General features: G+C 34.4%; 1 protein-coding gene across 1 annotated transcript in view; it reads left to right on the forward strand.

Annotated features, from left to right (window-relative positions):
• Positions 1-25929, forward strand: part of NPFR (Neuropeptide F receptor) — a 543873-nt gene that overhangs the window by 70116 nt on the left and 447828 nt on the right. The window lies entirely within an intron of this gene.

Raw genomic sequence — 25929 nt, forward strand, 5'->3', positions numbered from 1 at the left:
CAGGGTTTCCGATGAAGATATTGGTAGAGATGTGCTGCCACCGACGGCTATTTATCCTCATATATTTTTCCATTTACAGTCATCAATGGGCACGAGGGACAGTTTTTCATTTCGTACATACCATTTCGTCCTATTAACATTCATCAACACTATAATAGAACATGAAAGTTGCAAGATTTTCAATATAAAAATTGCTGAAGCTGCTTGCCGAACCTGAAGACTGATTTTGCGACTTCGTCCCTGCCATTTATTCCTATTTATAGTTAGTAACGCCTAGTCAGAATATGGAGATTTTTCCTTTCGTACCGATGAAGTTGTATCTTTCTTGAATATTATTTTTTGATATCGTCTTTGCATATTCTCTCATTTACATTCATTAGGTATCACTATGACAAAATATGCAAGGTGACAGGGTTACTAATGAAAAAATTGCTGGTGTTGTGCCCCTCCATTCAGCCAATTAGTCATATTATCTTGAAAATGTTTTCTATCGTTTCAGGAAAGTATAAAAATGGAGAAGTATTGTTTCAGGGCAATGCAAGAAACTAATCCATTAAGAACTTTAATAACCCTAATAATAATAGAAAGTGAAAATCATTTGTCGTAGAGGAAATGTGAGTATTTTTGTAGACCTCTATTTGGTAAAAAATTAAAACTGTAGGAAGGCAAATTCTTCAGTTCACCCCGTGACTTCACTTTGTGAATTCATAAAACTTTTAACAAAGAAAAATTCTATTCATCAATAACTTGTCGTGTTTAAACAATGAATTCTGCCTTTTAAAAACATAACTGAGAAACATTTTACAAATAATTAATGTTTTGGATGCTTAAATCTGCCTCCGTCTTCAAATTTGCAAATAACCTAATGATACTTGCATTTTTTTCCTTGGTTCGCTTCATTCTGAAACAAAAGTCAATGGAGTTTTTAAATATGGAATATATCAATTTTATTGATTGACTTCTGAAATATTCGATGTAGTACAAGGTGTTCTCAGATATCAAACTGTTGAAATTGTCACCTCACAAACCACAAGAGGGGACTAAATCATCTGTCGGTAACAAATAAGACAGATGGGTATCCGCGGCTAAGCTAAACAGTGGAGACGGGAGTGGGTTAAACAACTTAGCAAATTTCAAATAGATCTTAATGGGCGCCAGGTAAATTTAATCCTCCAGATACCCTAAGTAACTCACAATATCAATAACTTACCAATTAATATTGGAAATGAAAGATAAAGATCCCCAATATGATTTATTCAGTAATCCTAACTTACAGGGATTAACCAACAACGCTTCTAAGACTACAATGCAATATTCACACTACTACGCGATGTTCAAATGTCAATACACGAGTGCGGTGTATATAACCACGAATTCAATCAGTCATAAATTACGGTAGTAACGACGCTCAAAAAAAACTACAATACGTCGAGTAAAACTACCACGAAAATTGAGTAGGTGAAATCGTAAATACTAGTATCGGATGGTAAGACAAACTCGTTTGCGTCGCGTGAGCTCAGGCGTAGGCGCATCGGTGTCAATCAGCAATCGTGAAAGGAAGAATATACCTCAATTTCCGTTTCACAAATATCTATATCAATCAGGTATCAATAAACAACTCTTAATCAATAAACGATAAACAACACTATATCAACAGGTATCAATAAACATAAGGGCAACAATTATTCAAATATCTCAGTATATCACAAATTTTAAATTAAATCAATTATAACTTGCGTGCTCCTTTTGGGCCACCCGGTATATGGTGTTAGGCTACCCTGTAGTATGGCGGAGATGGATCACCCTGTAGCACCGCCAAGATAGAACACCCTGTAGGGCACGACAAGCTGGACCAGTAATGGATCACCAAATAAGACCCAAGAAGAAAAAAAAGGGAAAACAGGAACCCTTAACGAAGACAAAAAAAAGCAGGAAGAAAAACCCTACGGAAGAAAATTCTCAATCAGAATCAGATGAAACAAGGTGAGATTCAACCCCCATTCAATAGGACTATTTGACTAATCAATACCCGTGGTATATTTTCATCAAGCAAAGTAGCAAGATAACAAGAGTATATTTTTGGGTGCCCTGTATAACCATATGATCCGTAAAAATCAAGAAAATTGAATGAGTGTTGAAACCTCTCTTCAATACTAATATTCATTTGAGATATAACGATGGAATCAGAAATTACTAAACTCATCAAAAACACATTTAATGGTAAAATTCTTACCCTGGCCAAGGGGTTTTCTATACGTTTCTTCGTGTGCGGTGCTCTGCACGGAAGTCCTACTGGGACTTGATGAGTGACTGAGGGCCTTCTGTTTCTTATGAATCTAGAGACGAGAAACGAAGGTTGTAGAATTGAAGAAGTGATATCATAGCTAAGATCACATGAGAGATGCGACAGTGATTCAGACATACCTAATTTCGGAAATCCTCCCACCTGGCACGAGTTCGGTAACCACCACAAATCCTCAAAAGAGCTTAAGTTTCAGACTGCAAATATCCACACCAAAATGACCAATCAGTCTTCCACTATACAATCCTGACTTGTAGAAATAATCCCCGTGAAGGATGGCACAAATACAACCAAATATATCCTACAATCAGTCTGATGGTACCCTTTGAACTCCGAACCAAGCTCACCGAAGGTTAACTTCCAAATACTAAGCGACTGCCACATCTGACAGCTAACCAGTTGTTGCCACAGTGCATCCAATCTACACTACAAGCACCAAGGGGGCGCTGTGCACAACATCATAAATCTAACAATTCCTCCACAGCCACTTGATACATCATCAACAAGTCCATGACCCATCAAAACTCCTTCTCAAAGCAATGCAACCCTAAAACAACCCTTGACAACTTGAGTAACCGATAAATCCTCCACCCGTGAACAACTGTAGAACTAGTTCGGTGTAAGTCGACGGAACGATACTACGAAAGTTCGGCAGATGTCAACCAACAGCTGTCTCTTAACCTTGTTTACGAATATTTACAAAATATATTGTTCCAACCTATTTTCAACTATTTACCAATCCTTATTCATGCGATGGAATAGAAACATACAAGGTAAGTCGCCACATCCTTCCCTTTCAGTACAAATATTAGAGCATTCGTATTATTCAGATTATTTACCGAAAATATCAAACAGTATTCAGAAACCCAGAGGTAACTAATATTGTTTTTCAGGCGATATGGCTCTAATATGTCAGTAAACCTTCTGGAGTGATGAATAACAATCTATGCAAGAAATATTCTCGGAAAGGTATAGGGAATAAGGCAGACAACGGCTGAAAAAAATGATGGGTGAAGAAAACTGAGAAACAAACAATAACAACTATTTCAACCTAGCGAGGAATTTCGGATCTCCAACGTCGATTGGCAATAGGAGAATGCGTAAGTACTGGTCAAAGCAGCTAGTCAGGGAGCATACATTTATTCTTGTACATTTCAGGTATGGTTTTCTATGGAACGGAAGATTCCCATTACTATGATGTTAAATGAATAAAATCTACTTGTAACTCAATTACATTGTTAATATCCTTTGAATAAAGATCTTAAAAGGTAAGGTAGTGTTTTGAAAGGTCACATAAGAGCAGTTTGATCTAGTGCTAAATTGAAACGTAACAAAATTTCATCAGTATCTTTATTTGTTTTCGAGGTGAGTAGTTAAGTACAATCCATTTCTAAGGAGCTGTTTGGAATAAACTCCTCCCAAGATATAATAATAAACGCGGATTCTTTGAGCTTACGTTCATCAGCAATTATTCTCAATTTGTCAATTCAACTCAATTTTGATCCTGTTAATTGTCATTTCTGATGTAATCTCGATGTTCAATCTCAGGCAATTTTAATGTTTCCAAGTTTCACCTATATGACTTGTAACACAAAAAAAGGAACCTTATAAATGCAATTATTTGTTATTTCTCGTCGTCTTTCTTGTTGTTGGATTTTGTATGTGTGAGTATAGATCTCAGTGTATTTGTTGTTTTGTATGAAGTTCTAACATCATATACTGGCATGAAGGGTATAACATATTTATAAAAACTTTCAGTAATTGTTGAGTCGGTAACTGTTGAGTTGTTGGCATTGAATGTAGAGTCATTTGTGTTTTTTTATTGACAGTTCAATCTTTTGCATCTTTTAAAATCATTTTCTCGCATACTGGGTGATCTTTCGCGTGTAGATTGAATAATTTTCATTAATAATTATGTATTGGAAGATGTGATGCAAATGGTCTATGCTTTGGAGGAAAGTGACGGAAATTGCCTCCTTGCATCTAGGATTTACAAAAAGAAGTTCCCCGAAAGAAGACAACTAGTTGAAAGGGCATTTCAGTCTCTAAAAACAAGATTTGAAAAAACTGGTAATGTCAATCACGAGAAACTCGAACGCTGCCCTGTAACAAATGAAGATAATACATTTCAAATTCAAATTGCTCTTCACGTTGTTGAAAATCCCCATGTGAGTACCCGAGACCTGAGCAGGGAATTAGGATTTTCTCAAACCAGCGTGTCTTGAATGATACGAGCAGGCAAATTTCATCCGTATCACGTGCAATTGATGCAAGAGTTAAGAGAAAGAGATTTTGAAAAATATGTTCAATTTTGCCGATGGGGCTTAGAAAAGATCAATCAAGAAAATATTTTTTTCGATTTCGTGTTATTTTTTGATGGAGCTTCTTTTCATAAAATGGAACTGTGAATCGGCATAACATGCGTTATTAAGCAACTGAAAACCCACATTTTGTTCGTTGCCTGAACCATCAACAGCGTTGGTCACTGAATGCTTGGGGTGGAATTCTCTAAAAAAGAGTCCGTATTTTTTTGGTGGGCATCTCACTGGAAAAAAATATGTAAGATTTCTTTGGCATGACTTTTCGAATTTATTGGACTTGGGTTTCCATATGGAACAAGAGTTAGAATGGGGCTACAACAAAACGGTGCACCACCACATTTTAAAACGGAAGTACGGGAATACCTCAACGATCATTTCAATCAAAAAATGGATAGGTAAGGGTGGACCTGTGACGTGGTCATCCAGATCACCTGACCTGAACAAAATGGATTTTTCATGGAGGTATATCAAATGGATTGTGTATCAAACTCCTCCAACTTCTTTAGAAGACATGAAACGAAGAATCACTAGAGCTTTCAGTGAAATCCCAGAGGATATGCTGGAACGTGAAAAGAATTCATCCAGAAAAGGACTGACATCATGTTTATCAGAAAATGGTCGCCATTTTGAACTTCTTTTGGACTCCTCTATTCAATAAAAAATTCAGAAGTTACTGTTCTTATTGACACAAAATTGAGTAAGTGAACATGAATAAATGAATTTTTTGTGGCTACAAATAATAAAACTGAGTATAATTTGTAAAATATCTGTTTTTTTTGAATAATATACCTCTGATAATGAATGTAGTGAAATATCAAAACATTTCATACAAATGAAAAAATGCAAGGTGTTCCATTACAAAAAGTTGAATTATGTTTGTGTGAAAATGAATGAATGAAACTTGACCGGTTTTACTGAGCACACTATATATTGTTTCCGAAAGTTGAGATCCCCGAAATAATCAGTGATGTTGACTAACTATTCCTAAAAAAATCCACTTGAATGCTGTAGACATATACTGGGTGTTCTATTAAAAAAAATATAACTTTGGTTGGCCACGCTTTGCTGAATCACCCAGTAAGCGAGAAAAGGATATGACTGCAAAAAAAAATTGAGCCATTCAAAAAATTATTTTTCCTGATAGCAATGGACCGAGGGAATCTTGTTGACTAACCCTGTATTACAAATTGTTTTTGCTCTGTTATACAGATAATTTATTATAATTTTTTTAACATTCCCCGTTGATCATTTTTGTCCAAGTGTTAATGATCACCTGATGTTGAAATTCCTGAAAATCTCATAGGTTGATATTTTTCATAAATGAAAACGTTATTTTGAATACTATGAAACCAATCAAACCTAGAACGTATTATACAGGCTGATTCACGGTGGATGACACATTAGACGTTTCTGGTGAACCAGACAACGGATCACTTTGAAAATTCAATGGAGGGCATATTCAGACATTCTCTAGCCAACTAAAATATTTTCGACAATGCGGTGTTGCCGCTTCTATTAGAAAGCAGTAGCAACTTTGATTTTTCAAATGGAACACTCTGTATATAATATTATTTTTGGAATCTCCAACAATTGCCCGACAACTTTTCTTGATATTTCTCTATACCTATCTGTTACCGTTTTCGAAATAAAAATTAATTTCAATTTTTTTCTTCGAAAATGCCGATATCTTTTAGTTAAGAAGTACTATGATATCGAAATTTGGTTTGGAGTTAGGTGATACTTGGACACTTCCCACACGTCAGCCTAATCTCAATCCATGAAAAGTTGATATTTTGGATGATAGTTTGAACAAACTCGAAATATTTAAATAACACCAAGAAATCGACTCCATATCATACAGGGCGTGCTAAAATCACTATTATTTCCATTGTGCATAAAACTAGTCAAAAGCTCATTTTTTCAAATGAAACCCCCTGTATATTACTCGGTAAATTGAAAGATGGTGAAAAATGCTTCAAGATGATATATCATGTTCCTATATCTAAATCGTCAAGTTTTCTCAATAAAGTCTCTTCTTCTAGAAACATTATTTTTTTTTAGAATTTGGATTTAGGTAGCAGTACAATTATCGAACTTATAGCAGTTCGGTTACTTTCATAAGTAATTTACAAAGAGTTATCGACGGTGTTTCGAATCATCTTCCAAAATGAATGCAAATATCGATTATTCAAACGAAGTTCTTATGAAATTATTCATTATATACGGACAGTGTGATCAAATCATTGCCAGAAATTGTAGAAAATTCAACCAAATGTATCCTGAATTAACACCAATGAACGAGAGGAAGTTTGTAAGATTATAAAATAATTTCCTTAACTATGGCTCCATGTTAAAAGCGCCTTCAACATTACCAAAACCTGTTACTTCAAATGAGGACAATACTGTTAACGTTTTGGCATATTTTTATGCATATCCAGAAGCTTCCATTCGCAGTGCAGAAAAAGATTAAGGTGTATCACATGCTTCAGTACAAGGAATTTTGAAAAATCACAGAATGCATCCGTATAAATTTACCAAAGTTCAAGCTCTAAAAGCGGAAGACTTCGAACGTTGAATGCATTTTTGTGAATCCCATTTGATTCATACCCAGGAAGATCGGGAGTTTTTGTTAAAAATAATTTGGAGCGACGAATCAAAATTTACGAGGGATGGTATTTTCAATAGAAAGAATAAACATTTTTGGGCTGATCATAATCCTCATGTTACAAAAGAAATGAGTTTTCAAGAAAAACTTTACCTGAATGTTTTCTGTATTCTGAAGAACAATAACATTAGCTTTTTTATTTATGAAGACACACTGAATGCAGAGAGATATCTCCAAATATTAAGGACGACTGTAACCGATTTTCTTGAAAATTTGCCTTTAGAGGAATATAGGAATTCGTGGTTTCAACTGGACGGAGCGCCAGCTCATTCCACCCAGAAAGTTTCCAGGAAATTTGACGAACTCTTCGACGATCGTTGGTTTAGGCGTTTAGGGCCGTGGGATTGGCCACCGAGATCACCCGATCGTTGGTTTAGACGTTTAGGGCCGTGGGATTGGCCACCGAGATCACCCGATCTCACGCCACTAGACTTTTTTCATCGTGTGTTTTAAAAGAAAGGATATACAGTACTCCAGTGCCTACCAAAGAAGAATTGCGACGGCGAATAATGCGGAGTATTGAAGATCTGGATCCCCAGGAAATTGAAAAAGCAACCACAAGTCGCGTACAAAAAAATTTTCAAAGTGTAATGTAATGGACAACATTTTCAGCATTTATTGTGAAAATGTGATATTTTGTTTACAATTTTGTTATTTTGAATCATCCTATTCTGTTATTGTCTGTACTTTCACATGTATTATCCCACAAAATCTTACTTTCTTTCTATAAATGACTGACTTTTGGTAAATTTGTTCCCTGGAAACTTTGAGCCATAGTTACGGAAATTATTTTATAACCTTGCAAACTTCCTCTCGTTCATTGGTGTTAATTCAGGATACATTTGGTTGAATTTATCACACGTTCTGACAATGATTTGATGACTTTGTTCATGTGTATAATGAATAATTTCATAAGAACTTCGATTGAATAATCGATATTTGCATTTATTTTGGAAGATGATTCGAAACACCGTCGATAACTTTTTGTAAATTACTTATAAAAGTAACCGAACTGCTATAAGCTTGATAATTCCACTGCTACCTAAATCCAAATTCTAAAAAAAATAATGTTTCTAGAAGAAGCGACTTAATTGAGAAAACTTGATGATTTAGGTATAGGGACATGATATATCATCTTGAAGCATTTTTCATCATCTTTCAATTTATTTAGTAATATACAGGGGGTTTCATTTGAAAAAATGAACTTTTGACTACTTTTATGCACAATGAAAGTAATAGTAATTTTAGCACGCCCTGTATAATATGGAGTCGATTTCTTGGTGTTATTTGAATATTTCGAGTTTTTCCAAACTATCATCCAAAATATCAACTTTTCATGGATTGAGAGTACTGATGTACCTACTTAATTTCAATTAAGGCTATGTTTTGGACCATATTGAGCACAATTTATTTTTTATCTCGAAAACAGATAGAGATAGGTATAGGACATTTTCGATAAAAAATTATTAAAATTCCAAAGCGATCCCAAAAATGTATTAATATATGGGGTGTTCTATTTGAAAAAATAAAGTTGCTTGGACTTTTTGATGGAAGTGGCAACGCCGCAATGCTGAAAATATTTCAGATCGTTAGAACAGGTAAGGAAATGTGAGAGGTGAAATTTTCAGAAAAATCATGCTTTGCGTTTTCCAGAAACGTCTAACCTACCATCGACCGTGAGTCACGCTGTATATTATAGGCAGGCGAAGATGCGTTATTGAGGACGACTGAGTTCAAATAGTGAATATTTCATATGATGTACAATGAAAAGTATGATAGTAAATAAACACATGGAGAGTGATAATAAACCTCATTCTGAAGAAAGACTTTTCATGAATAATATTTCAGTTATAATAAGGCTTCATTTGAGAAATGAAAAGATGTCCCTCACATTCATATACTTATTAACGAAGTTTCCTGAAAAACAATTTGATGATCTCGTCTCAGTTCTGTACTCGTTTCCCAGAAATGGTGCAAATAACAGATTCTGGATCAGGAGAATATTGTAGATCACCAGTCTTTTTATGGCTACGAAAAAAACTACTTTATTCGCTCTAAACTTCAGACGGGTAGTTACTTTATGAAAATAAAACCGTCAACAACTTTTGAATGTTTTGTCTTTGGTATTTTCGAATTAATCTCCTTTGGGATGTTTTAACGAGTTCCTAGAAACTCGTTGAACTTTACTACCTACACACTTCATTATTTGCAGAAAACTGTACAAATTATTTTGTTTAAAGGTGGTTGTTTGGGTTGTTTCCCTGGATTTTAAACACAATTACTTGTAACGTGTTTATTCTACTAAAAATGACCAAAATGAATCGCACAAAATACAATGCTTAAATTGCCATAAAAACAAAATTATTTCTTGGTATGCATCGACGTTGTTTTACCTTGGAATTGTCTCGTACTGGCGCTCGCTCTTCACTAGCACACCCCACTCCGCGCTGTCGCGAAGGGCTCATAGGCGGGTTTACTATTCCGTGGCCTGCCCAAACTACCAAAAATAAATAAATGGATAACGTTAGGACAGAGTCTTAACAGTGGTCGACAATGTTTCGTGGTGTATTTCATCAGTTCGGACTTCCATTGTCTAATATGATGTAAATTGATTTGAAATTCCTGAAAAAAATGAAAGATTAACCGAAAATAACAATTTCATTAAAACAAAAAACTGAAATTACCAAACGCGGACTGCGATTCCAAAAATTGCATTTACCGGATACCCTGCGAGTGCGGAGAATTATACATCGGTGAAACTAAGAGGCCATTAAAAGTTCGCATTGCTGAGCACAAGAAACACACACAGCGAGGAGAAACCAGCAAATCCAGAATAGCAGAGCATGTTTGGACTCATCAACATAATATCAAGTGGGCTCAAGCTGAAATCATCCACAAAGAGGAACCCTGGTTTGTGAGAAAATTCAAGGAAGCCGCGTATATGTTATCTACATTTTAGTCAAGCTAGCGTAGAGATACGTAACATATGGAAACCTCTTATCAAGCAAAAAACGACCAACTCCCGCCAAACGGTAATCTCCCGCTAAAACCAATGAAGCGGAAAGAGGAAAGAGGGGATAGGTGAAAGGTGAAAGCACCCGAATGACCTATAAATAGTCAGATCTCGGAGGAATGAGTCCAGTTATCACCCGAAGACGATTGTGGATACTAACAATCGAAACGTCGTGACGTAACTTGGTTTGGAATCTTTCAATTTTTATTTTTTCATTTTAATTTTTTTTTTTTAATTTTCAGCTTCTATTATTATTGGAATTTTTCATTTTCTGGTTGTAGCTTGTATGTTACTTCCTTGTAATTTCAGTTTTAATAAAATTGTTATTTTCGGGTAATCTTTTATTTTTTTCAAGGGTTTCAAATCAATTTATTTTATAGTAGACAATGGGAATCCGAACTGTTGAAATGTACAATTTATGTTATGATTGAATAAAAAATAATGAACGATTCACTACAAGAACCAATCAGAAAATACCTCTTTTTTGCAACATACTGTACATTTTATGTTATGATTGAATTAAAATCATGTATGTTTTACTTCAAGAACCAATCAAAGAACACCTCTTATTTGCAGGTCACTGTAAATTTTATGTTATGATTGAATGAAAAACAATGAACGATTCACTACAAGAACCAATCATAGAACACCTTTTATTTGCAGGAAACTGTACATTTTATGTTATGATTGAATAAAAAATAATGAACGATTCATCACAAGAACCAATCAAAGAATACCTCTTATTTGCAGGAAGCTGTACATTTTCTGTTATGATTGAATGGAACATAATGAATGATTCACTACAAGAACATATCAAAGAAAACCACTTATTTGCAGGACACTGTAAATTTTATGTTATGATTGAATGAAAAACAATGAACGATTTACTACAAGAACCAATCAAAGAACATTTCTTATTTGCAGGAAACTGTACATATTATGTTATGATTGATTGAAAAATAATGAATGACTCACTACAAGAACCAATAAAAGAACACCTCTTATTTGCCGCACACTGTACATTTTATGTTATGGTTGAATGAAAAGTAATGAACGATTACGTGTTAGGAATCACACGTTAAAAGGTAAGACCTCGTTAATCCTTAGCTCGCACAAGTTTCGACTTCTGAGGGTTGTCGTTCGTAGGGGTGCGACAGCTGGTTAACGGAAAAACAGATGGAAAACAGATTTTTTTTAAACAGATTCACTACAAGAGCCAATCAAAGCATACCTCTCATTTGCATAAAAATGTACATTTTATGTTATGATTGAATGAAACATAATGAATGATTCACTACGAGAACCAATCAAAGAAAATCACTTATTTGCAGGATACTGTATATTTTATGTTATGATTGAATGAAAAATTATACATGATTGATTGTTATTGCTATTATTGGATTACAGAATAAGATTGTCCACACTTTTCGACAGTTATAGAATTACTTGAAGTTGGGATAAGATCGATGAGATATTAACACTTAGCGCTCTCAAGTATAATTTCATCATGAAAAATGACACTGAATGGATTAAAATGTTTGTGGAAAGAAAGTGACACTTCTTAATTACTTATTTCAAAAGAAAGGCCGATTCTTGAATTTCACCAAAGAAATATTCGAAATAAGGCGAATGAGCAGTCGATGTTTTCACGAAACTATACCGGGTGGAAACAAAATCATTGACGTATAGTTAGTTCTTGGGAGTCAATGTTTCTAGAGAAAAACTAATTGAAAACCTATTTTGATTCAATTTGATATGAACTCAAGTCAAGAATTTTGAATGTAACCATATATATTCTTGACCATTTGATATACTATGAAATTATATTTTCAACGAGTAACCATTTGCTTCAAAAATGGAACCACAGGAACTATTTTCTCCAATTTCAATATGGTGCACTATAACATCATCAGTGGAAATGTCAAACAATTGGATGATGTTGAGAAACAAAGAACGATATTTTCTCAGTTTTCAATGAAAATTCAAGAAATGGAATTCTTCACTATTTACCTATATTTTAATTTTTTTTATGTAATTTTCACTCCATTCGTTTCGAGAGTCTCGATATCAAGTGTTATTTTTCAAAGTTTTACATTGAAGTGAACTTCTTGTAATACAAAAAATATTGAGATACTATTTGGTCCATTTTTCTGTGACAGTGAGGAGTGTAAGTTTCAAAACTTACGATTGCAGAGTATCTTTGACACATTTTTGTAGTACAAAAGGTACTCGTACACTTCCAAGTTGAAGTTTGAAAAACACCGCCTCCTATTAAGATTGTTGAGATGAATGGAGTAACCAATGACAATAAAAATATTCATGAAAAGTATATGAATTCGAGAAAATTTTAATTTTTGAATTTTCGTTCGAGAACTGAGTGAATATTGTTTCTCATTCCATCAAGTTGTTTGACAATATTGCTCAAGATAGCGTCATATTGTCCCGATATTGAATTAATATAAAATGGTCCTAAGTATCTTTTTAAGAAGAAATCAGCACGTGTGTTATATCGTTGCAAAAATAATTTTTCATTCCATGAAGTAGTCTGTAAAATAAACAGGGTTCTATTTGAAATTTCTGACTGGGGTTCATTTCCAGTTGAGCCGAAGTCGATTTACAATTGTCGTTCCAATAGAAATGTTGACTGCAATACCTTCATTTTCAATTTTTAAATTTCTTACCTCATACCTTACCTCAAGGACAGTTCAGTTGTTGAATTTATTCCGGAACTGAACTGAACTTTGCCCTTCATTTTCAAAAATATTCTGTCAATATATATATTTCCTCAATCTTGATTTTTTATAATATATTTTTTGAAAATAATAAAGACGATTATTATGGTTATTATTATTATTATAAATGATTGAGTGGCACCTTTTACAATTATTTCACTGTCATCTGTTATTATCTCGTCTGATACGTGAAATGTTATCATCGTTTGAATAGCTTGTTATTTTCAAAGTATGTCGATTCATTAACTCCGTTTGAAATTATGTTCAAAATCTGTTTTTCTGTTAACCAGCTGTCGCTCCCTCACAAACTACCACCCTCAAAAATCGAAAGTTGTGCGAGCCAGGAATTAAAAAGGTCTCACCTGCAACGTGCGATTACTAGCATGTGTGATTCTTAGAGTTATCGAAAAGGAACTACAGAAATATCTTCTTGACGATCAACTATGATATCAATTTTCTCTGTGAAATTGATTCATCTAATAATATAATCTAGTTTGTAAACACAAATTGGGGTTCCGCTATCAATTGTATATTTGTCTTTAAACGAATGCAGTAATTCATCTATTCTTCTAACATACAAAGGCAGACGACTTATCTTGTTTTTCTATCTATGAATAGTTACGTAGATTTCAACGATAAAGACCAACTTCATGAACTCCAGTGTGTGGTTCTGTAGCTCTATATCTCAATGAATATTTATTCCACTGTGTAGTACTTATTAGTCCATTTAGGGGTCGGCAAGTAGTTTTAGATGGGGTCCGAATTTTGACGAGGTCCAGAAAAAACAACTGATAAAAATTAAGTTCTACCTATGTATCATTTTGGTTTCAAATCAAATTATGTAGCTTTAGCTTACAAACGATATTGAATGGTGTTTCACAAGGTAGTGTGCTTGGGTCACTATTTTTCTTGATTTATATTAATGACCTGCCAAATTCAATCCATCATGACACTTCCTTTGCCATTCATTAAAAAATATTGAAGAGTCATCAGAATGGAGCGCTTACGTCACCCCACCTTTTTGCTCTACACATTTTCGTTTCATGAGGTCATAAAAAAAGTTTTTATTGAAGAATTGAACACGGCTCGTTGGTATGATAGACTTGATCGTTAGCCTCGACACCGCCATTAGATATTGAAAGTAATTGCGAACTGTTGATAGTGATGGCTTTGGTCATTGCTTTTCGAATTGTTTTTACATTTGAATTATGATTTCTGTTCAGTAGAACATATTTAGTTTTGTTCGAAGTTATATTGAGAAAAATAATTTGCTTAGCCAACGAACATTGTCGTGTTGCAGTAAGTCAGAATAAGCTGAGTCACATTCAGAAAGAGAATCCTTTTAATGTCGGTGCTGTTTGAAAGAAAATGAAAGAAAATCCCTACGAACGACAACCCTCAGAAATCGAAATTTGTGCGAGCTAAGGACTAATGAGGTCTTATCTTTCAGCGTGTGATTCCTAACACGGGTTGGACGATAGAAAGTGAAAATCGATCGCTCAGCCTGGAGCTTGAACCACCGACCAATACCGACCACGTCGAACCGACCAGCACCAGCCACTGTGCTGAAGAGCAGAATGAAACCTCATAAAATAAATCAACTTGACCAAGCTGTCCATCACTTTTTTCAGTGTAGCACTAAGCTTCCCACAAAGAGATACCTGGTGGATTGTGCACTGATACGATATAAGACCCGAGTTTGTATCCCTGATACTCATCACTACACCTTTTTCTTTGCCAATCATTGCTGGGGCCCCTTTGAAAGCGATACCATTTTATTATAACTGATGTTAGATTTAGTGATGAACTCATCAATGACCTTGAATAAATATTCTCCTCGAATGTTACCTTTCAACGGCAATACTGCTAGCAACTCTTTCCTAAAAATCTGATGCTCACTATCAAGAAATCTTACGAAAATAGACATTTGTTTATCATCAGCAATGTCACTTGATTCATCGAGTGCTATGGCTAGCAAGGTGCCTTTTGCAGAAGTTCAAGAAGAGTGTTTTTGATATCACCAGCTAAAATTTCCGTTTTTCGTGTATTACTTCTCGCCGACAATGGAATTTTCAAAATGCAGCGACATTTTTTTTTTTCTCCAAAAAGTGCCGTGACTACTTCTAATATATATTTCTTCACCATCTCAGAATGGTTTCTGGTGTTTATTAAGCATTCAGTACATACGTAACACTGCTTCTGTGGATTTTTCTTGCTCGCTCATGCAACAAACTAGTAATTTTGTGGTTTTTTGTAAGAACTGAGATATGCATGAATTTTTTGTTTACGAGCCTCACTGCCAAGAGAGTTTTTATTAAATTGCTGATGAGTTGTTTCGTGGTATTGCTTCAAATTACCACTCTAAATAATAGCGACAGTTTTATTACATATACGGCACACTGGAACCGCTTGAGGTCTATCAGGCAGCGTAAAATAATATTGTACAATACATTCTGTCAGAAACCTCCTATTTTCACTGTCCACTTTACGCATTTCAGGATCCATATTAGCATATGTACGAAAATATTATGAAAACGCGAAAAATCACAAAACAAATTAATGGTACTCCGCGGTTTGCGATGCGACTGACAGTTTGCTCGTGACGTAAGCACGTAAGTCCGCCTGTTGCCGACCGTTAGTCTATATGCTGCCGAAACAGCTCGAAAATTCAACTAGGCATTTTAACGTCTTATTCGACGTTGGTTCGCAAAAAAGATGTGCCCCGAATAGTCGACTTACAGTGATTGAGGATGAGGGTTTGCGGACCGTGGTGGAGAGTATCCTGCGGGATGACACAGGAACTGGGCGTCTGCTTCCTATGTGGTTTTTGGTGATTTAAAATATATTGGAAGGTCAAAAAGCTCGAAAAGTAGGTGCCCTACGATTTGAACTTTCGATAGAATTGTCACTTTTCGAAGTATGTTCTTCTTTTGCCCAAACTTTTTGAGGCCTGATCGTCACGTCAGACATCCTAAAAGCGAAAATCCATCAAAAAGGACCGTCATTACTATGGTGATCAGTCTCTTGTGTGATTCACTATAGCTTTCTTCAACTGGGGCGGACCATCATAACAGAGTTCGATTGTGGAGAAATCGACGAAATGTACCAAAAATTGCGTCAGCAGCAGTCGGCATTGATCAGCAGAAGTGATCCGATCCTGCTTCACAACAACATCGATCCGCACGTTTCAAAAATCACCGTTTAAAAATTAAACGAATTGAGCGTCGAAGTTCTGCCTCACCCACCATACTCCCCAGACCTCTCGTCAATCGACTACTATCTTCTCAAATACTTCGATAACTTTCTTAACGGTAGAACCTTCGCCAATTAGGACCACTCAAAAAAGACCTTCATCGATTTTATCGTATCACGAGCAGACAATGTTCATAATGACGGAGTTGTTCAACTTGTGTCACGTTGACAAAAGTGCACTGATTCAAATGACGCTTATATCGATTGAATTGAATATGTATTTACTGACATATTACAGTCCGACTCATAAAACGTACAAAACTTTCAAAACAACCTATATTTTTCAACCTCAAATAACTAGCTTCATCTGAATCATCAATTACAGAAATCTAAACGAAATATCAACACAAATTAGCTAATGAAAACAAGTTTTCTTATTAGTCAGTGGGCTATGCTTGAAGACTGGCAGTAAACAATCTAAAGCAACTGAACTTGAAACGTTCAAGCCAGTCACTATATACCTACACGTTTGAAGTCCAGTTGCTATAGATTCTTTACCACCAGTCTTCAAGCATAGCCCACTGACTAATAAGAAAGAAGATTCCTGCACTGACGCTTGTCGGATATAATCCAACGCCCTTCGTGGTATTAGCCAGGGGAGTAGTTGTTTTCTGATAGGCTTCAGTCCATTAAACCTACTGTGTAGGTATATAGAAACTGGCTTGAACGTTTGAAGTTCAGTTGCTTTAGATTGAAAACAAGTTTTTTTGATACATTATTTCAACATAGACAACATAAAGTTGTAAAGAGAACTTTCAATATGATGAAATAGGGATTATAAAAATCAATCATTAAAATTAAATGAGGTGATAGTAAAAGAAGAACAGACCTACGAATTATTCAAAAGCTCTGCTAGTGTATAATAACAACTTTCTAATAGTAGTTGCTTTGAAGACTTCACAAATTCAGGAGGATCATTGTGAATCTTTGTACCATTTTGAATATTAAGACTGCTGCTTTAGTTGAAATACTAAGAATATTTGTTGAGTTACTGTCTACACGAATCTCTTTGGAATTATTTGCCATGCATCATACGAGGCGCTTTTGTACAAAGACTACATGTTGAGCTAACGTTGACCATACCCTTATATAGAGTTTACAAGAATATGACAGACACTAAATAACTAAGCTCTAGTATATACCGAACTTCAATAAATAAAAAGAACTTCAGTGATATCAGATGTTGGCAATGACCATTCTAATTCAGGATACCTAGACAAATACCTAAAAACTTAACCCCACTTTTTGAAAAAATATTATTCACTTGGAACAGGAGATTTTAAATTTTTTTGGGCGATTGTGAAGGTTATATTCGTGCCCAAAAAAAAAGAATACTTGATTTAATGCCCTTGAACAATGGTTTTCTGAAATTGTAGTATCAGAGGCAAGAACAATTATTGAAGAATTATCATTATAGGTTGTGTAACTGTTGTCTTCGATTATAAAATCAATGCTATTCACATGAAGTATAAACAGAAGAGGATCTAATATGGAGCCCAGTGGTACACTAATTGTTATGTTTATACGTTCATATTTGAATTGGAAAGTAGTATAATTTTTGCGAAGAAACAAATTGACTCCAGTTCTGAGAGAATTATTGTAACTGAGTGAATCACCTCTTATATAATAATATACCAATTTTGACAGTATTTCATGATTGACACAGTTGAATGCACCGTTCGAATCACACAGGAGTAATGCCGGACAATCACCTGCATTGATATGTGTGATTATTGAATTAATTAATGAAACATTGCTATATTAGTAAACTTTTATTATCAAAATCCATGTTGTTTGCGATACTATCCAGTATCGCAAACTTTTATTATAGAATAACAATTACTTTCATTTCCGACGATCAACACAGCAAAAAGTTGACTGAAAATGCACATGATGACTCTAATGATCAATAAGTCAAAACATGTGTCCTTTAATAAGAGGAATTCTTTGACTCCTTTGAAAAAGCTATTATATGATGATGAATACGACTAAGATTTTCAGATCCAGTTTGTTTTGATGATTTCTTCAAAATATTACAAGATATGTACATACTTTTTTGTAGGTCAGAAATTGAGAAGCAGATTTCCTATATAACTCTTGGCAACATGAATGCCAATAACAATGTATGAAATACAGAAAAACAATTTCTTCAGAGTGAACGATCAAACTAGAGATGTAGGAATTCGACTTTATTCTTCTCAACGATAGGTACAGAATTCCTCTCAATCCCACTTCTGAAGAAACCTTTCCTATAGTGGATGTACTGTTAAGAGTGTTCCTTGAAAAAAGGTAGAGAACAATATTATTTTCTCCAGAAAGTTTCGTTCTTTAAAATGTGCATTGTTTTTATAGACATGAGATTTCTGTTCATTGTTTTTCTATCTAGCGTGACCAATGCCTTTCACGTCGACTACAACTGCTGGCTGAGGTTTGACGATTCCTGGGTCAAGACCATGCAGAAAAAATACGTAGCGAACCTCAAGAAAACGTGTGTTATTTATTTGCAGTTCTACGGGCGCAGCAATACGATCCAATCTGAATAATGCCCTGCAAGGGGGTGAGGTTGCTGCGGTTACTAGAGGGTCAGCTTATTCGATCGTACGGAATTTCTTTGACGAGTTTTTGCACCGAATTTGATCTCTGTTGGTTTCAGTAGATGATTATTCCTTCATTTCGTTGTTATGTTACTTCTATTCAATTTTATATTCGATAACTCAACGTTCATTTTGTAATATCAAGTAGATTTCAAAACATAACTTCAGCAACATGGAATATCAACTCTTCCAGATGAAAATTTGAATAAGAAAGGAAGTTTTTAAATTTCTACTTCTCCATCATGATACAAAAACAGAAAGACAGGAAGTAATTAATTTTAAAAGAAGTAATTTTATATAGATGTAACTTTATGTAGATATGTAGATGTAGGAGAAGTAACTTTCAGACACAAACTGGAAGAAAAAGCCTTCCTGAAACAGCTAATTTCATATAAACATTGAGTTACACGAGAAAAAATCTTTCGGGACGAATATTTTTATTCGAACACTAAATTATATAGAAAACAATTATCTCTACTCAGTTTATATTCCAAAGATTCGATATGGAATTAAATCAGATATCATCTACAGGATTTCTACACAATGTACTGAATAAAATGTGAAAATTTCACTTACATGGAACATTGTCATTCTCACTGGTAGACATCGATGGTTCACAGGGCACTTCAGTACCAATCTGGATAACATTATAAGAAAAAACACTAATTGGTACTGAAGAGCTCTGAGGCAAGTGGCTTACGGAGAAACATCGATGTCTACTAGTGAGGATGACAGTGTTCCATGTAAGTGACATTTTACCTTTTATATTATGTAGAAATCCTGTGAATGATATCTGATTTAATTGCATAACAAATGTTTGGAATACAAACTGAGTAGAGAAATGTATTTTCTGTATGAATCAGTGTTCCTATAAAAGTATTTGTTCCGAAAGACTGTTTCTTTCGTGTAATTCAATATTTATATGAAAGTAGCTGTTACATGAGGGCTTTTTCTTGCAGTTTGTGTCTGAAAGTTACTCCTCTGCATGACCTACATATCTACGTATAAAGTTACTTATTTCAAAATTGATTACTTTCTTCCTTTCTTTGGAAGATTCTCACGTTTATTTGTATCCAGATGAAGTAGTAGAAAGCCAAAAACTTTCTTTTCCTAAAATTAGTCACTTCAAAAAATATAACCCTTTCAATTTGAATATTTTCTATATTATTATTCTCTGAATTGAAAGGTTAACATTTTTGGGAGTGGCCACTACTGCATCTTAATACAAAAAAATGTGGGAATCTTCCAAAGAAAGAAAGACGTCAATTTCAAAAATTACCTCTATGCACAGATGTGTAGATCATGCAAAGAAGTAACTTCCAGACACAAACTGAAAGAATTACACGAAAGAAAATACTTTCGAAACGAATACATTTATATAAATACTTTCCTATAAATACTTTTATAGGAAAAATTATTTTCTCTATTCTGTGGGTATTACAAATATTCCCACATTCGTTTGTATCAAGATGGAGTAGTGGAAAGCCCGACTATTGATTAAGGTACTTATGATTTATCCTTGAAGTTTTCGTATCTTATAGTTGGTCACAATTTCTCGTCAAAAGATAGTCTGAAGCTATACATGTTTTGCTTCAATCTAAAACAACATATGATCATTAGAAAGCACACATGAATTATGATTTTTTTTTGAATCACTATCAAGTGTTAATTATACATCAAAATAGAGGTAACAAATATATCGAGATATGAAAACTATGAATTAATTTCAGATCTTTGTCTTGCTTAAAGTTTGCTGGAGTGCTAAACAATTGAAAAATATCTGGAATCATTCTAATATAAATAACAGTTAGGATTTGTTCTTTTGATCAGTCTGCCTGAAAAAATTTATACCAACTCTTCTGGTTGAAATAACTATAGAAATCAACTAAATATAGTTGTAGAGAATCATTTGTTTCATATACCTTTTTTCAGTTTCCATTACTTTAGTTGAACGTTAAACATTCTCATACAAAAATATTTTAATATTATACAGGGTCTTGCATTGAGCGATTCCTATCTTTGAATGAAACAGAATGTTTTTGTGATATCAGCGAAATTTTCAATTGATGCGAAACTTGGGTTAAATGTTCGTCACGGATTTTGTGGATTATACTGAATTAAACCGATGTAATGGGTTATACTGACTTCGAAGACCGCTGTGGTTTGTACCTTATTCGCATGCACCTACGACCTAAGAAAACCCCACAATGAAAAGACTAACAGGATCCAAACGAACGATCTTGATGTCCAGTTCACATCACCTTCACGTGAGATGCAGAATATCCAATGTGGCATGAGCTGTGTGGCACGTAGTGCAGTCCTGTTGAAATCACATGTCGTTGGTGTTCAGATCATCCAATTCAGCTCGCCGTTGAAAGTGGTGGCCTGGCCAACATCGTTCTCAAAGAAATATGTACCGATGATGACGCCAACCCAAAATCCATACCAAACAGTGACTTTTTCTGAATGGATCGGACACTCTTGGATCTCATGTAGATTGGTATCGTTCTGAATTCGACAGTTTTGTTTCCACTCACCTATTCAGCCAGAAATGGTTTGTAGCGAATGATTTCAAGCAGCATAATGATGAAATACAAAGAATTAGTTTTCGTGTAATCATCTGAATCGAATGGGTGAAAAAGCCAAGCTTTTTGGGCTCACTCCATCTCTGAAATGACATTGCCTCCTAGACACATTGACTTCCAAGCTCCATTGTCAGTTATACTCATTCAGACAACTGAAAAAAGTAATAAGCTGTGATGCTGTGAGAACAACCTACTTTGCTCTATTTCATTTCCATATCTGTCATGGTATAAGGATTTGGGGTAACTCCAGCCTATCTTCTAACATTGTGTGCGTGCATTTACTGAACCAGTTGACTCAAATTCATCTCATTATTTGCACGTGGTGTTGAATGCTATATCCGTCTATAGTGAATTGGAAAACAGACTGAATATATATACATATATATATATATATATATATATATATATATATATATATATATATATATATATATATATATATATATATATATATCTCCAGTCTGTTTTATATAGAATAAGATTAACAGGGTCTCCTAGTCAAAAAATCAAAAATCAAACTCTGCTTTACTTTGCCAAGCTTTCGCTTCTGATGTGAAACTTCTTCAGGGCCTATAATTTAATGAGTTGTGAATGTTTTCGCCATAGAATAGAATTAAAAATCATACTTACAGTAAAAATGAGCAAAAAACAAAAAATACCAAATTGAAAGATAAAACGGATACTACAAAAAAAGTCAAATGTGATTTATAACATTCCTTGTAACAATTGTAACTTGAATTATATTGGAATCTAGAATTCTTAATGATAGAGTAACTTCACATAAAAGTGATATAAAGCTTAATAAGACATCATGTGCATTAGCACAACACTCTATAGAAACAGGACATAAACCAAATTACTCCAATATCAAAGTTTTACGTACAGAAAACATAATAATAATGATATAATGATAATTGTATCAATCAATAACTGTTTCTTCACAGTCAAAAATTATGTAATCATCATACACATTGAAAAATGACATTTATGTGAAGGTATGACAATTGTCAAACCCACAAAAAATCATATACATGTACAACTTTCTCGTCAATTTAATGTTCAAATTATTGTTTTTCGCTCATTTTTACTGTATATATATATATATATATATATATATATATATATATATATATATATATATATATATATATATATATATATATATATATATATATATATATATAGATAAATAGATAAGTACTCTTTGATCATTCCCATATTGATTCCAATTTAAGAGCCACCGGTATACAGCTGTTTCAGCCTATTGGGCACCGTTTTATTTTTTGATTTTCATGAAATTATTTTCCAGCAGCTTGACTGCATTACCCTTTCTAGATTTCATATCATTTCTAGAAACATGTGGATTCGTTTTCCGATGGCATTTCAGGTTAGCTTCCCAAATTTCTGCTACCGCCGTTGTCGGTTGATTGGTCAAACCACTAACACTGATATAAAAACTTGGCAAGTTAACTTGGGTGTCACACCAATGGGTGGTTCCACTTATGTTTCGCTTGCGTTTACGCAGCTATTTTTATCAAGTACTTTCTTGGTTTTTTCTCATTTTGTCTTCAATCGAGGACCGCCTGCCCGGTATTGACGATGCCCAATAGGTTGAAACAGCTGTTCATATATATATATATATATATATATATATATATATATATATATATATATATATATGCAACCACCTCCAAACAAGCATATGCAAGAATAACTTCGGTGAAGAATTCTGCAATGACACGCTCTTCGTGGTATCAGCCAGGAAAGTAGTAATTTTTTTTATAGGTGTCAGTCCCTTAATCTACAGTGTAGGGAGTTGAAACTCGCCTGAACAAATTGTTCCTTTAGATGATTCAATATCATTTTATGTAGTTTGAACCCATCACCCAGTGCCGCACATATCTGCGAGAGAGATGACCCTGAAGAGAAGCAGTAATGCTAGATTCACCTATTCGTCCAAGTGCTCGGTTCGAAAGACAGCACAAGCATTGAGTTATGGGTCTATCAAAAAATGCTTCATCACTAATGAACTCTTGGAAACTTTTTTTGGGTGATACTACACTCAATGAAATTGTGCTAAATTGTTACGGTTTTATTTTCCCTTTCTAGATATTAAGAATTTTACACTAAAAAGGAAGGGAAGAAGGAGAAAATAAATAGAGGAATCGGATTGTCAACAAATCTATATTATATGTGGTCATGCCCTTACAGATAATCATTATTATTAAATATTTTTTTTATTTCAATTCTTCTCAAATTTTCCTACTCTCACTATCTCTGGCAGTAAACTTGGTCTCTTCAGTTATTACAAAATAAATAAAATTTCAAAACATAACCTATACTTGTCATCATCATCCATTCAAATTGATTTATGTCTGTATTGAAATTCTTCTCTATGATTGAAATTTCGTCCATATTTGTTACTATTGATTTGGGAAAAAGGTAACTAGAACTGACACAGATGTGAAGGAAAGAAAAAAACTGGAAAAAAAATTGAAGTCCTCCATTTTGATGGTGATATTCAATTTACGCATTTTGCGGATTTATTCTGGAAATCTCGTTCAAAAGCACCAGATTATTGATAAGTTGGGTAATCTTTACCACCTTCTCTCATTTGTGGATATATTTTCTGGAGTACTGAACATTCCAACCTTCTTCGACGTAAGTTCTACGTAATCACTTTCGAGGCCACACAACATCTAGGGTATGTTACCTTCTTCATTTGAATTCATTAATACTGAATGTATTCATTGTTTTCAGGCCTGTTTCCTTCTTTTATTATCCTTGATTTGTTATGATTTATATATCAAGAAGTAGAGTAGTGGAGTATAGTGCTAAACCTGGCTTCCTCATTCCTTCCTGCTTAATAATAGGGATTTGTAATCTGTCATAAGGCTTCACTGGTTGAGGGATTTGCTTCTGCTTGCAGAAGCAAATCCCAATGCACGAGTGATATTTAAACACCCCAACTCTTAGGATACTCTCATGAAGTGGATCAGGACTTGAAGGAGACACCGACGAAACAGATGAGCTTTTTTCATAACTGTGCTTTATTTCTATCATTTTATTGCTCAGCATGGTCGCTTTCACTGATTGTGCATGATTTAAACCAAATAGTGGGTCAAAATTAAACAACTTACCTCTAGCGTTAACAGTGTACACTTTCAGTATATTACTAAAAGGTTAAGGAATTTAGCGCATGTAACTAGTACATTTATGACGAATAATTGCCTCAAGAACATAATATCACCATACAATTTACAAGATTGCATTTTTGCATCTATTGCAATATTTACATGAAGATCGACCTTTGACCCCTGTTTACACCATAGCCCCTCTTTTTCTTTCTTTTCCTGTCACTCCTCTCACTCTTTTCCTTACTGAAATCAGGCTAGCCATCATTCATAATTCGATTTCCCCAACTGTCAAACGTTTTTCATCGACGGACTCTTGTTTTGAGATATTTATCCAGCTCCGGTTCCACAACATTGTCACCCTGTCAATTGTCAACGACAAGCAATTAAGATTTATTTGATTTTGTTGAGGATTATCGAACTTGATAGGTTGTTTATTTCAATAATATAGTTGGTATAACTATTCGAGTTTTATTGATTTATTTTTTTGTTCGATAAAGAACCCCACCCGTCTCCACTGAACACGGGTATGTTCAGAAAGGATTAAATATTTTGCTGCTAACGGCCAACCAAGCATCGCAAAGCGTTGTATTCCTTGGTTCCGAAGGTCCGCAGTAGCAAAATACAAATATATATCTACATACTTGGGCACCGATTTGCAAAAAAATCCGATGTAAATCCACGTTTCTATTGGAAATTCGAATTCTGCTTGGATTACTCTACTTGCTTTTATATATCATGCCAGCCGGACTGACGGTACAAGCATCCAAATACTTTCAGCAACAATGGCACTGAAAAGTTTTCAATTTTTAATGGGATGTTTGCTAAACGATGAACATTTGATGAGATGTTGTGTGTATTTAAAAGTCGCTATTGGTTTGGTATGTACGGCCCGAATGAACCGGCAAGATATGAGTTGAAAGTTTAGTTCTCAATCGATTCGCACACATTTTACATATACAATATGTTGGCCTACTGCGACACACAACCAAAAGATCCATTTACAGATGACAATGCTACCTACCACTGATGTAGCAGATGGAATGTGTTTCTCCTTTCAAAGTCCGCTCTAGTTACTGATGATTCTTTAAAGAATCATGACTTAAATAGTCGGGACACTACTTAAAGACAAAAGGCATAATAACATGTGATTTTTTCGCAAAAAGACTACCAAAAAATAGGGTATTTGGTTCCACAGAAGATAAAACCATTCTTACCTACATTCAAAAGCCAAATAAAAATGTAATTTTATATACTCCCATTACCAAGGCTTGCCTTATAGTGTAGTATGTATTTATTTACCATTGAATATACACCATGACGACTGTATC

This window comes from Leptinotarsa decemlineata, unplaced genomic scaffold (assembly GCF_025532065.1).
Source record: "Leptinotarsa decemlineata unplaced genomic scaffold, Ldec_3_MD MMD2_tig00000882_RagTag_RagTag, whole genome shotgun sequence".
NCBI classification, from domain to species: Eukaryota; Metazoa; Arthropoda; class Insecta; order Coleoptera; family Chrysomelidae; genus Leptinotarsa; species Leptinotarsa decemlineata.